The sequence below is a fragment of the Callithrix jacchus genome, chromosome 8 (assembly GCF_049354715.1).
Source record: "Callithrix jacchus isolate 240 chromosome 8, calJac240_pri, whole genome shotgun sequence".
NCBI lineage: Eukaryota > Metazoa > Chordata > Mammalia > Primates > Cebidae > Callithrix > Callithrix jacchus.
In genome coordinates this window covers 15,704,185-15,715,325 of record NC_133509.1, presented here as the reverse complement: position 1 = coordinate 15,715,325, position 11,141 = coordinate 15,704,185, and the positions used below count along the sequence as shown (strand labels likewise).

The following is an 11,141-nucleotide window of genomic DNA, read 5'->3' as shown; positions in this document are numbered from 1 at the left end:
TACCATCAGCACGCTAGTTTCCTCTGCTCCCCGTCTGGTTCCTGCAGCTCTTCCCGCGAGCCGGCTTGGCAGGGTCGACTTCGCCCTCCCCGCCCCCACCCTCGCCCCCGCCCCCGCCCCCGCCCCCCGACGCTCCCTTCTCGGTTCCCAGGCCCCAGACTGGGGCAGGAATTCTGCTTGCATGAGTACTCCATATCATTCAGATGCGCGGGGGTCTTCTGAGCGCACTTTCAGCACGATTGACCAGAACTTCTAAAATGGATGCCTCGGAGGCTTTTAATTCTGAGGCACGAGAGTGACCCACACTCTCTGAAGGCTCTCTCTCTTCCTGCCAGTGGACAGGGGAATTAACCCGCTGATTATTTGTTCTTATGCCAATGTTCTCCTCAAAGCCAAGCCCAGGGTAATTTCTACCTCCGATTTTTAATGAAATGCGCTGTCACTTTGAAATAGCCCTGACGTCACTGAGCCAGGCCTGCTCCGTGCCCCTCTGGGGTGCCACTCTCCTGGCAATGCCCGGCCACATCTCGCACCTTTCTAGGCACTTACCCCTCCCAAGCAAGAAGAATGGCGCTTAGCACGTGGTAGGAGCTCGGTAAATATCTACTGATTAAAACTGAAGATGGTAAAGTAGGGAAAGAGAAACACGCTCATTCCTGTGTGGCCGGCGTGGGTCACCTTCCTCACCCACGATCTCATTTTATTTCTCACAACACCTGCCTGCGATGTACACCAGGACTGGACATGAAGGAACTGAGGCCAGAGAAGGGATGCAGCTTGTTCAACGGTACACAGTCCCAAGGCAGGGCCGGGACGTGGCCTGAGGTGGCTCCTTGCGACTCTCCTGCAGCCTCCACAAAAGCCTAGGAAGGAGGCTGGTGGCCCCGTGTCCACACTCCCCTTTATATCACAGACCACATCTGTCTGGAGTCAAGGGGGAGACAGGCCAGCACCGTGGCTCACGCTTGTAATCCCAGCACTTTGAGAGGCTGGGGTGAGAGGATTGCTTGAGCCCAGGAATTTGAGACCAGCGCGAACAACATGGTAAGGCCTCATTTCTACAAAAACTAAGTCACCTGGGGAATGGTGACGCATGCCGGTGGTCCCAGCTCCTCAGGAGGCTGAGGCAGGAAGGAGGATTGCTTAAGCTTGGGAGGTTATCAAGGCTGCAGTGAGCCGTGATTGTGCCACTGCACTCCAGCCTGGCTAACAGAGCGAGCTCCGGTCTTTAAAAAAAATAAGTGGAGGGGAAGGGAATTTTTGCTTCTCCACCCCACCCTCACCTTCCCAGCCATTTGGGGTTCCATCAGGACCCCTGGGCCCACCAGGTGGGGGCAGCAGCAGACAGCTTCCTGAGAAGCTGGGCTTGGGTGTAGAGTGTTTGCTGCCTGCGAGGCTCATCAGCCCCCCTGTGTAGTCCTGCAGCCGGTCAGGGCACCAGCCTCACCTGTCAGTTTCTCGTCTGCCCTCCCCCAGGCTGGCCCAGCTCCCTGACTCAGCCCTCCCGAAGCCTCTGTGCCTTTGCCTGCCCTCCCAGCCATGCCACTGCCAGGCTGCCCTGCCTGCCATTGGGTTAAGGGATCTCCTGTCAAAATACCCCAAAGGCCTATCACAGTGCCCAGCGTCCTTCATTTACCTTAAGGTGTGTGTTGGGGCCTTCCGAAGTCTAACTGGACAGACATAATATATTACCTGGGAGGTGTGGACCACCACCAGGGCCTTGTGCTCAGTGGTGCTGGCAACCCTCACGCCTGTCATTTGCTGCACCTGCTCTTACCTAACTCCTGAAAGATCATGACTAAGGCCATGGAGTCCCCGTTAGCCTGGTGCAAACTGACGTCAGGCTGCCTGGGCTTTCATCCTGGCATTGCCACCTTGCAGCTCTGTGACCTTGGGCATTTACTTAACCTCTCTGTGCTTCCAAGTGATGATGAATGGAATGGTTGCATATAAAGCGCTTAGCACAGTGTCTGGCCTGTGTGAGCCCTCACTGCTGCTCTGGTTAGGATGACGCCTTACATTTGCAAAGCTGGGTACCCAAGGCACACTGAGGTTTCCATCCCTGCACTGCCATTTTTCAGATGTATGACCGCGGATAGATTGGCCCCTGAACCTCAGCTTTAGTATTATTATTATTTTTTTTTGAGATGGAGTTTTGCTCTTGTTGCCCAGGCTGGAATGCAGTGGCGTGATCTCGGCTCACTGCAACCTCCACCTCCCAGGTTTAACCTCAGCCTCCTGAGTAGCTGGGATTATAGGTGCGCGCCACCATGCCTGACTAATTTTTGTATTTTTAATAAAGACAGCGTTTCGCCATGTTGGTCAGGCTGGTCTTGGGCTCCTGACCTCGTGATCCACCAGCCTCAGCCTCCCAAAGTGCTTGGATTACAGGTGTGAGCCACCGTGCCCAGCAAACCTCAGCTTTTTTATGACCTTGGGTAGATTGGCCCCTGAACCTCACCTCTGCCGTGACTGTGGATAGACTGGCCCCTGAACCTCGGCCTTGTTATGACTTTGGATAGATTGGCCGTTGAACCTCAGCTTTGATGTAACCTTGGATAGACTGGCCCCTGAATCTTAACCCTCCCAGGGTTCTGTTCAGAGTTAAGCTCTGTAATATAACCCTTTCCTCTGCTGGGAGAAGCGCAGGCAGGGCAGGGTCCTGTGCTGAGCCCACCACCTCCTGGCAGAGGCAAGTAGGCTTTGCATTTCCTTACCCGAGGGGACATTCATGGCCAAACCAAAGCAGAAGTTGCCAGCAATAGCCATCTCTACCTTTTGACTTTCATTTTGCCAAAGCTGGAAGGCTGTGAAAGGGAGTGGTCATGCTGAGTCCTTGGGTGAGGTCAGAAGGGGGCTGATTATGACAGAAGGGAGACAGACTGGGGTGGGGGAGGAAGATTCTCGTGAGTCCCCTCCTCACTAGGAAGGGAAAAGAGGCCCATGGATCCCACAAGGAGAACTCTAGGAGGCAGCCAGGGCTTCACAGAGGTGGCGCCATGACAAGGTCACGTGGGCTTGGGCAGTGAGGCCCTCAGCAGCCACGGTCACCAGTGAGTCCCTCAGGTCGTGGTGAGATCTGGGAGCCAGAGGAAACTCTGAACAACAACCAAGTGGCCTTTCTTACCAGTGCGGGATGAACTCTCCGCAGAGTAAAGATTTGGTGGAAACAGAGTGGGACTCGCCCACACCCAAGTTTGGGACTGGGCTTCAGCTCCGCACACCAAGCCCTTGTGCTCGGTGGGGCTGCCTTTGGGGGTCCTTTCGACCCTCACGTCTCTGGCCTGAGTGTGTGGGTCCTGGTGTTATCTGCCTTGCACTGAAGGACCTTGTGGGTGTGGCCGACCCTCTAGCTGGGAAGCAGGACTCCTCCACAGACTCACATCTGTGTCAATGAAGGGACGTGGGTGAGGAGCTGCAGGGACCTGCTCGTGGCTGGAGAAGGGGAGGGGTGCCTGCAGCAATGACCCCAGCCGGCTGCTGGTTGGAAGCCTGGGAGAGTTCGGCCACACTCACTCCCTGCCACTGGCCAGTGCTCCGAGGGGCGTGGGCACTGCTCTTCCCAGCGGCCCCAGTGCCCATCACCCGTCTTTCTTCCTGTTCCTGTCATCCTGTGATGACGAGGCATTTTGGGAAGGTGGAGAGCTGGGTGGCTCTCCCTTCTTCTGTTCTTCCCTCCTTCCTCTGCCCGGCCTGTCCCCGTCCTGTCTACGGGCCTGTCCTCACCCCACCTTGTCCTGAGCCAGGTACTGAGTGAACGGTGGGGACAAGTGGATTCTCTTCCTTCCTTCTCTGAACGCAGCTCCTTTTTGTGCCCACGACGAACCTTCCCAGTTCTGACAGTTTCAGACCATCTCCCACAGCTCCCAGGTCACACGGGGGCGGGGGGCGGGGGGGCGCATGGCCGGCCGTGGCCCTCGAGGCTGGCCCTGCTCATTTTGGAGCTTTGCCCCCAGCACAGACCCTCCTGTGGGACCCCAGCACCTGCCCCCCTCCTCCCTGGCTCTGCCACCTGGAATCAAAGCAGCATCAGAGACAGGGGTGCTCCCCTCAGACTTCTCTGCATTCTCCATGAGGAATGTGACCACATCAACTGCAGAGCAAAGTCATTTTCTCGTTTTCTTCTCTGACAATTTAATATCATACATGGTTCATCAAGATGCAGAAACAGAAATCTACCACCACATCAAGTAACCTGGGTCCCTCCCCAGCATCTGGCACCCACAGACACCTGCTGGCAGCAGCAGAGAGTAAGGGGTGAGTCCCAGCCCTTGGAGCAGGCAGCCTTCCCTCCCCCTGCCTGGCCCCCAGCCTCGGGGTGGGTAAGCAGTGGTTTGCGAGTCAGGGACTGTGAGCTCTAACTGTGGCTTTGACGTGACTGGTTTGGGTTCCCTTGAGTGGGGAGCTCATTCTCTCAGTCCCTCTATTTACTCATTTGCAAAAGAGGAGGCCTGGACTACAGCCCTCTCCAGCCTTGGTGAGAGGGGACTGAGGAGGAAGCGAGTGAGGATTTGTGCGTGGAGAACACACCTGGTTGGGGACAAGATGGCAGGGCTGTGCCTCCATGGGGACAAGATGGCAGGGCCGTGCCTCCATCAGGATTCACTTTTCCCAATCACCTGGGCAGGGGGTTTAACATAGCATCACTCTTCCTCTCCCAGGGCAGGGGAGGAAACTGAGGGTCTGCTATCACCCAGCGTGGGGGTCAGGCTGCCACTCAGGCAGCTAGGACGGAGTCCTGAGCCTGTGTGACCAATACCCACATCCTGCTGCTTCTCAGCCAGTCCCCCACCAAGCTGAGCTGAGTCTATTTTGCAGGCAGCTTCCTTTCACAAGGCACCCTCAGAGCCTCCCGATGACCCGGCAGGAAGCAGGGCTGGCTGCAGGAGGCTGGGTCACAGGCAGGGACTGAAGCTCCGGAACCAGGCGACCGACCTAGGATGGGGAGCAGAAAGCCAGGGAGCAGGGTCTGGGCAAGGACTTCACGTGGGAAGTGAGGCTGCGGGGGCGCCAGCCTGGAGGGCAGAAGTGGGGCTCGGCTCGCACAGCCAGCTGGCTCAGCCATTGGCCAGCAATTCTGTCCTGCTTCCCCCACACAGACAGTGCCACGGGCCTTTGGAGACAAAGTCTCCAATGGCCGTGATGGGGGTCCTTGGGCCCCAGGAGAGAGTTGGTGCCCCTGAAGAGTGAGCTACAACGTGGCCTGCCTAGGTGCTGGACAGTGTGGGAAAGGGGCTGCCCACCCCAGCCCCAGCCAGGCGGTAGGGTGGGCCAGGGAAAGTCCCCACAGTGCAATCCACTCCTCCCTGCACTCACACACCCCTGGGGGTGGTGTCATAAGTTTTGGAGTCAGACAGGCCTGGCTTCAAATCCCACAGCTGCCTTTCCCTGGCTGTCGAGGGTGGCCTTGTCTGACCCTGCCCGCACACCCTGGGGGCCTCTCCCTGCAGCCCTGGAGTTTGATTCTCTGGGAGGAGCCCTGGCCCCACCCCTTCTTAGTCACGGGACTTAGGCAACTGACCTGTCATCTCACTCAGCTGCTCTGAGCCTCGGTTTCCTCATGTATAAAGAAGTGAGAACAGTATCTTTTTTAAGAAGTGAATGAGAAGATTAAACAGATGATGCGGGTGCTGGCCTGGCACGTGGGGAGAAAGCGAGAGATGGTGGGGCGGGGGGGCCGTTACTCTGCACATGAGGAGACCGAGGCCCAGCAGTCGTAGGACCTCACATGGGTGCATTTCAGGTGCCCGTCTTTTGGCTAGGTCTGCAAAAGGAAGGTGCTGGCCTGGAGGGCTGCCTGGGGGAGGAGGTAAAGATCAGCTCAGGCTCTGGCAGCTGGAGGTTCTCCAGGTGGGACTCCCTGGTTTCCAGATAAACATCTCCTAGCCTCTTTGGGGTTTGCGTGGGGCGCTCAGCGGAGCTTGGGTGGGATTTCTGCTCAATATTCCATCCACCTTCCCCACTCCCGAGGCCGGGATCCTTGGAGTGGATCCGAGGATCCACAATGGGCACCGAGTCCAATCCCCTCAATTTCGGCTGCTCATCTCCCCAAATATGACCAATGGCGCCACCTGCTGGCAAAGCCAAAATCTGTGTGACTTGGCTTTTCTCCCTGTCTCCCGTACTCAGGTAGCACCAGAGCCAGACAAGCCCACTTACTGAGCCCTCCCCACGGGGGCCCTGTCGCCGCCTCTCCAGCCTGTGTTTGCTGTGCTGTGAGCATCATCTTCCTGGACTCCAACGTGGTCTCCCCATCCATTCTTGCCCCTGTAATCCTTTCTCCTTTCAAAAGCCCGTGCCCCTCCTAAGATTCCAATAAGACTGACTCAGCCCTCCCCCACTCATAACCTTCCACGGCTCTGCATTGCTCTCAGGGGCACATCCAAACTCTTTTGATCTGGGCCCTGCCCTCACCTCCTTCCTCCTGGCTGAGACCTTCATCTCCTCTCCCCAGCAAAATCTTCACTGTGCTGCTTGCAGGGCACAAACCCTCCAGGGCCGTCCTGCTTCCAGCCTCTGCCCAGCCTGATGCCTCTGCGGCTTTGCTGGACTCACTCCTAGTCTTTTAAATTCTTGTAGACATCACCTCCTCCAAGAAGCCTTCCGCCTGTAACAAATGACCGCAAATGTGGTGGTTTATAACAACGCAAACTTATTCTCGGGCAGTTCTGGAAGCCAGAAGCCTAGGACGAGTGTTATGGGCCTGGAACCAAGGTGTCGGCGGGGCTGCATGCCTGCTGGGTGGTTCGGGGGAGAACCTCACCCTTGCTTTCTTTGGCTTCTCAGGCTGCCTGCATGCCTGGCTCTGTCTGGGCCTCCCTTGCTTCCATCACTCTCCTCGCTCTCCGACCCTCCTGCCTCCCTGTTACAAAGATCTTGTGATTACATTCAGGGCGACCCAGATAATCTGGGATAATCTCTCCATCCCAGGATTCTCACTGAATCACATCTGTGGAGTTCCTTTTGCCACATCAGGTAATGTTGGCAAGTTCTGGGGATTAGGACAAGGATACCTTTGCCGGCCACCCCTCTTTCTCCCAAGCATGGATGTGATGCCTTTCTTCTGTGCGTACATGGCCCCTGAGATATCCTCTTTGTTGTATACATCCACATCCACCCGTGTGTAACTGTCCTTTGACTGGTCTGACTCCCCTGCTGGTCCCAGTTGCAGGGACTGAGCTGTTCTGTGTGCCCGTGTTCCCGGGGCCTGGCACAGCGCCTGGGATAGAAGCACCATGGGCTGAATGTTGGGTGAACACGTGTGTCTCTCTGGCTTCTTCAGTCACCTAAAGACCGACAGCAAGAAACGCAGCTCTGAGGCAGCCTCTGCCACCACCACACGTCCTGGTCAGGATCCCCGCTTCCTTCCTGTCTGCTCCTGGGAGGCAGTGACCCCAGCAATCCAATAGTTTGGGAGGACTTTTTGAGAAAATGTCTGCCAGCGGGATCCGTGATGTTGAGATCAGAGGGGCTGATGATTTGGGGTAACTGAAGGAAGCACGTGATTCTGTGATGAGGAGTGATGGAGAAGGCAGGGGAGAGGCAGGAAGGGTCTTCATCATGGTACAGGGGCCTCACATGTGTGCAGGAGGCTGTCTGCAATGGGGGAGGAAGTGGTTCCAGCCAGCTGGTGCTAAAAAGACTGGAGACTCGTAGGCACACACTCCACACAGACTCCCTCTGATGGGGCTGTCACCGAGGCAACAGATAAAGCTGGTTACCCAGCAACAAGGCCCTGCCCCTCATTCCTATGGCCATAGCTGCCCCTTGGGAGTTTTATGCCCTTTCTAGATTGCACCAGTGTTTAGATGGAACGGGATCTGTTCTGTGTCCAAACACCAAGGGTGAGCAGGTGAACAGCAGTCCTTTTGTGATTGCTGGGGTCAAAGGTCATGGACTAGGCATCAGAAGAGATGGGGGCCAAACTGTCCCAGGCAGGGAGAGGAAAACAAGGAGATGTTTTGGCCTCATGTTTCCTGGGTGCTTTAGTTTCTCTGGGTGTACTGAAGTGCAGCTGGAAGAATGCCAATCTGGGATCAGGAGACCTGGTTCCAGGGTCTGGCTCTCTCTCTCACTTGCTTAGCATTTTGAGCAAGCAGCTTCCCCTCCTTGGTCCTGTTTTCCTATCTGTGAGAGGACACTTTGGGGAAGCTGATGACCAAGGCTCCTTCTGAGCTCCAGAACCTCAGGGGTGGAGACAGAGCAGGCAGCCCTGTGCTCCCTGCCAGGGCTCCACCCCCCTTCCCCCCTTCCCATCCTCGAGGCCACATCCAGGTCTGATCTATGGGAAGAGAGGGGACAGTGGGCCATTGGCTCTAGGCCTCACTTCCATGAAGAACCCCAAATAGACTTCAGATCTCATCACTGAAGAAGTTTTTAAGAGTCATTGTCATGTTTTAGAAGTGAAAAGTAATAATTTGTCATTATAAACATCGAAAATAAACTAGCCTTTGTAACCCTATTTGCCATTTTTTTATTTAAAAAATATACCTTAGAAGGTGCCATGCCTCTGTCCATCTTCAAAAGCCCTGGTTCCTGCTGCCCAGTTTCCCTCACAGGGGCTCTGGGGGTCTGGGCTGCCTTCTGTGGGAGAAGGAAGTGACACAGACCTTCAGAGGAGTGAGGTGGTTGGTCAGAGCCAGGGCTGCGGGCGCAGGAGGGTCCAAGTGTTGAGGAGACTCATTCCTCAGGAAAGAGGAGGCTGGGGAGGCCCAGCTTGGGGAGAGCTTCGGGGGACAGCTGCAGTGAGCCACACCTCTGCACACACAGCCCAGTGGGGACTTTGAGGCAAGGCTCTCAAAGGTGAGATGAGCTACCCTTATGCCAGGTTGGTCCTGGGCCTGCAGGGAGGACCCCTGGGGGCCGTTAGCGGGGTCTCCTAGTTTCCAGCCCTTTGAGAGTTAGGGGTGAGGTAGGCTGGGGGTCAGGCCCTCACTCAGAATGAGTCCCGGAGAGCATCCCGGCTCCACACCGTGTGAGCTACCCCTCTCTCCATCACACCTTAGCTTCTCCCCACTGCACCCCTGTCTGCCCACTTCGGAAACTGAGTGCTGGGAAAGGCTGAGTGAAGACCCCCATTCAGAGTCACCCTTGGGCAGTCAGACTGGGCCCTTTTCCCCCCAAAGTCAGGAACCTCTTCTCCACCAAGACACGCACCCAGTGTGCTGCGCGAAGCTGGTCATCTCAACCTCTCTGAGGATCCCGCGCTCATCCTGGGGGTGGGTGGGGTAGCCCATAGGTGGGAGGGAGACTCGGGTGACCTCCTCTAGGAGGCAGCTGGACTGGTTCGAGCCCCGGCTCTCCCATGGCGGCAGGAACACAGTTCGCCCATTTTAGTCTTGGGGTCCCCCTTTGGGAAATGAAGAGGCTGGACCCTCCAGAGCCCCCTTCATCTCAGATGTGCTCTGGCTCCAAAGCCACTACCTACCTGCCTTTCGGAGAAAACCTCCCCGCAGAGCGCCTGGGGGAGATTTGTTCTGAGACAGCACCACCTGCTGGACATTCTGGGTAGGACGCCTCTCCCTTCTCAGGTGATCCCAGAATCCCAGAACTCAGGGGCGACAGTAACAATGGCTCCTAAAAAGTACCATTGCACTTTCCATACTTTGTACTCGGATCATTTCATTCAATTCTTACAATCGGCCACGAGAGATGAGTGCTCTCGTGGTTCCATGTTATAGATGGTGAAACTGAGCTTCAGAGAGGTTAAACAACTTGCCTAAACTGGTCGGGGTGTGGCTGAAATTCAGTGCTGTCATTCTGACTCCTTAGCTCCTGATATCACTAACCAGGCCTCTGGCTTTCAGAAGAGGTCCTGACGCCCGTGGTGAGTGACTTGCCAAAACGTCATGGCAAGTCCATGCCAAAGCTGGAAAACAGCCTAAATCAGCTCGCTGCGTAATTACATGCTGGGGGTTCTTTTAAACTCGTCTTCGGGGTCTGGCTCACTCTGTATTTTCATGCTGGTAAGAAAGGAGCAGCTTCAAATCCGCCCAGGCAAGCGGGTTTCTCCTTAGAGCACCCCTAGCGCACCTGAGGCCCCGCCCCCTCCTGCCCCGCCCCCTCTGGCCCCGCCCCTTCGCCGACTCTTCCCTTCTCCCAGGACTGGAAACCCTATCAAGTGTGGTTTGCAGCCCCCAGGAAGCAGGAAGCAAGGAGTTTGCCAAGATTCAGAGAAGCTGAGGAACTTGCCCAGGCCACCAGCAACTTTCTCGTTTTGTTTTTATTTATTTATTTATTTTGAGACATAGTCTTGCTCTGTCTGTATGCCGGACTGGAGTGCAGTGGCGCAATCTCGGCTCACTGCATTCTCCGTCTTCCTGGTTCAAGCGATTCTCTTGCCTCAGCGTCCCGAGTAGCTGGGATTACAGGAGCACGCCACCACGCCTGGCTAATTTGGTTTTTTGTTTGTTTGTTTGTTTTTTTGTATTTTTAGTAGAGACACTATTAATTTCTTTTGTCTTTTTTTAAACAATGAACATTTACAGTATCTCCAGGTCACAGGGCATACTATGTGGTGTGTAGCTCTTTGAGAATTTGCTTTAGCACTTTCAAAGTTTGTCAGTCTTCCTTCCTGGAGTTTACGTTGGGGTCTTTCATGAACTGGGGTTTTGGGTTTTTTTTTTGTTTGGTTGGTTTTTTTCTCTTTTTGTTTGTTTCGAGACGGAGTTTCACTCATTGCTCAGGCTGGAGTACAATGGCTCAGTCTCGGCTCACTGCAATCTCCACCTCCTGGGTTCAAGCGATTCTCCTGCCTCAGCCTCCCAAGTAGTTGGGATTACAGGTGTGCACCACCACGCCCAGCTAATTTTTGTATTTTCAGTAGAGATAGGGTTTCACCATGTTGGCCAGGCTGCTCTCGAGCTCCTGACCTCAAGAGATCTGCCCTGCCTTGGCCTACCAAGGTGCTGGGATTACAGGCGTGAGCCACTGTGCTCAGCCACCAGCAATTTTATGCTGCAGCAGGGACCAGAATGTAGTGATCCAGCTTCCAGCCCAGGGTTTTTCCCATTCCACCCTCCCCGTGGTCCCTTCACCTCGACCCACAGGAGGCCTAGGCTGGATCAACCAGGGCTTAGCAAGGGCCAAAGTGGGAGCAGGAGGGAAGGAGCTGGAAGTCCATGCTCAAGAGAGTAGGAGGT

At 55.5% G+C, this 11,141-nt stretch overlaps 1 protein-coding gene across 5 annotated transcripts in view; it reads right to left on the bottom strand.

Annotated features, from left to right (window-relative positions):
- CORO2B (coronin 2B) overlaps nt 1–2,809 on the bottom strand; it is a 176,826-nt gene extending 174,017 nt beyond the window's left edge. For 3 of the 5 annotated variants that reach the window (XM_078333491.1, XM_078333483.1, XM_035259027.3), the window contains exon 1: nt 4–103. The gene's annotated coding sequence lies outside the window, so the exon portion shown is untranslated. Of the gene's footprint in view, nt 1–3; nt 104–2,717 lie in introns of those variants that run through there. The other 2 variants (XM_078333494.1, XM_078333490.1) reach the window with 1 other exon arrangement.
- Nucleotides 2,810–11,141: the final 8,332 nt, after the last annotated feature.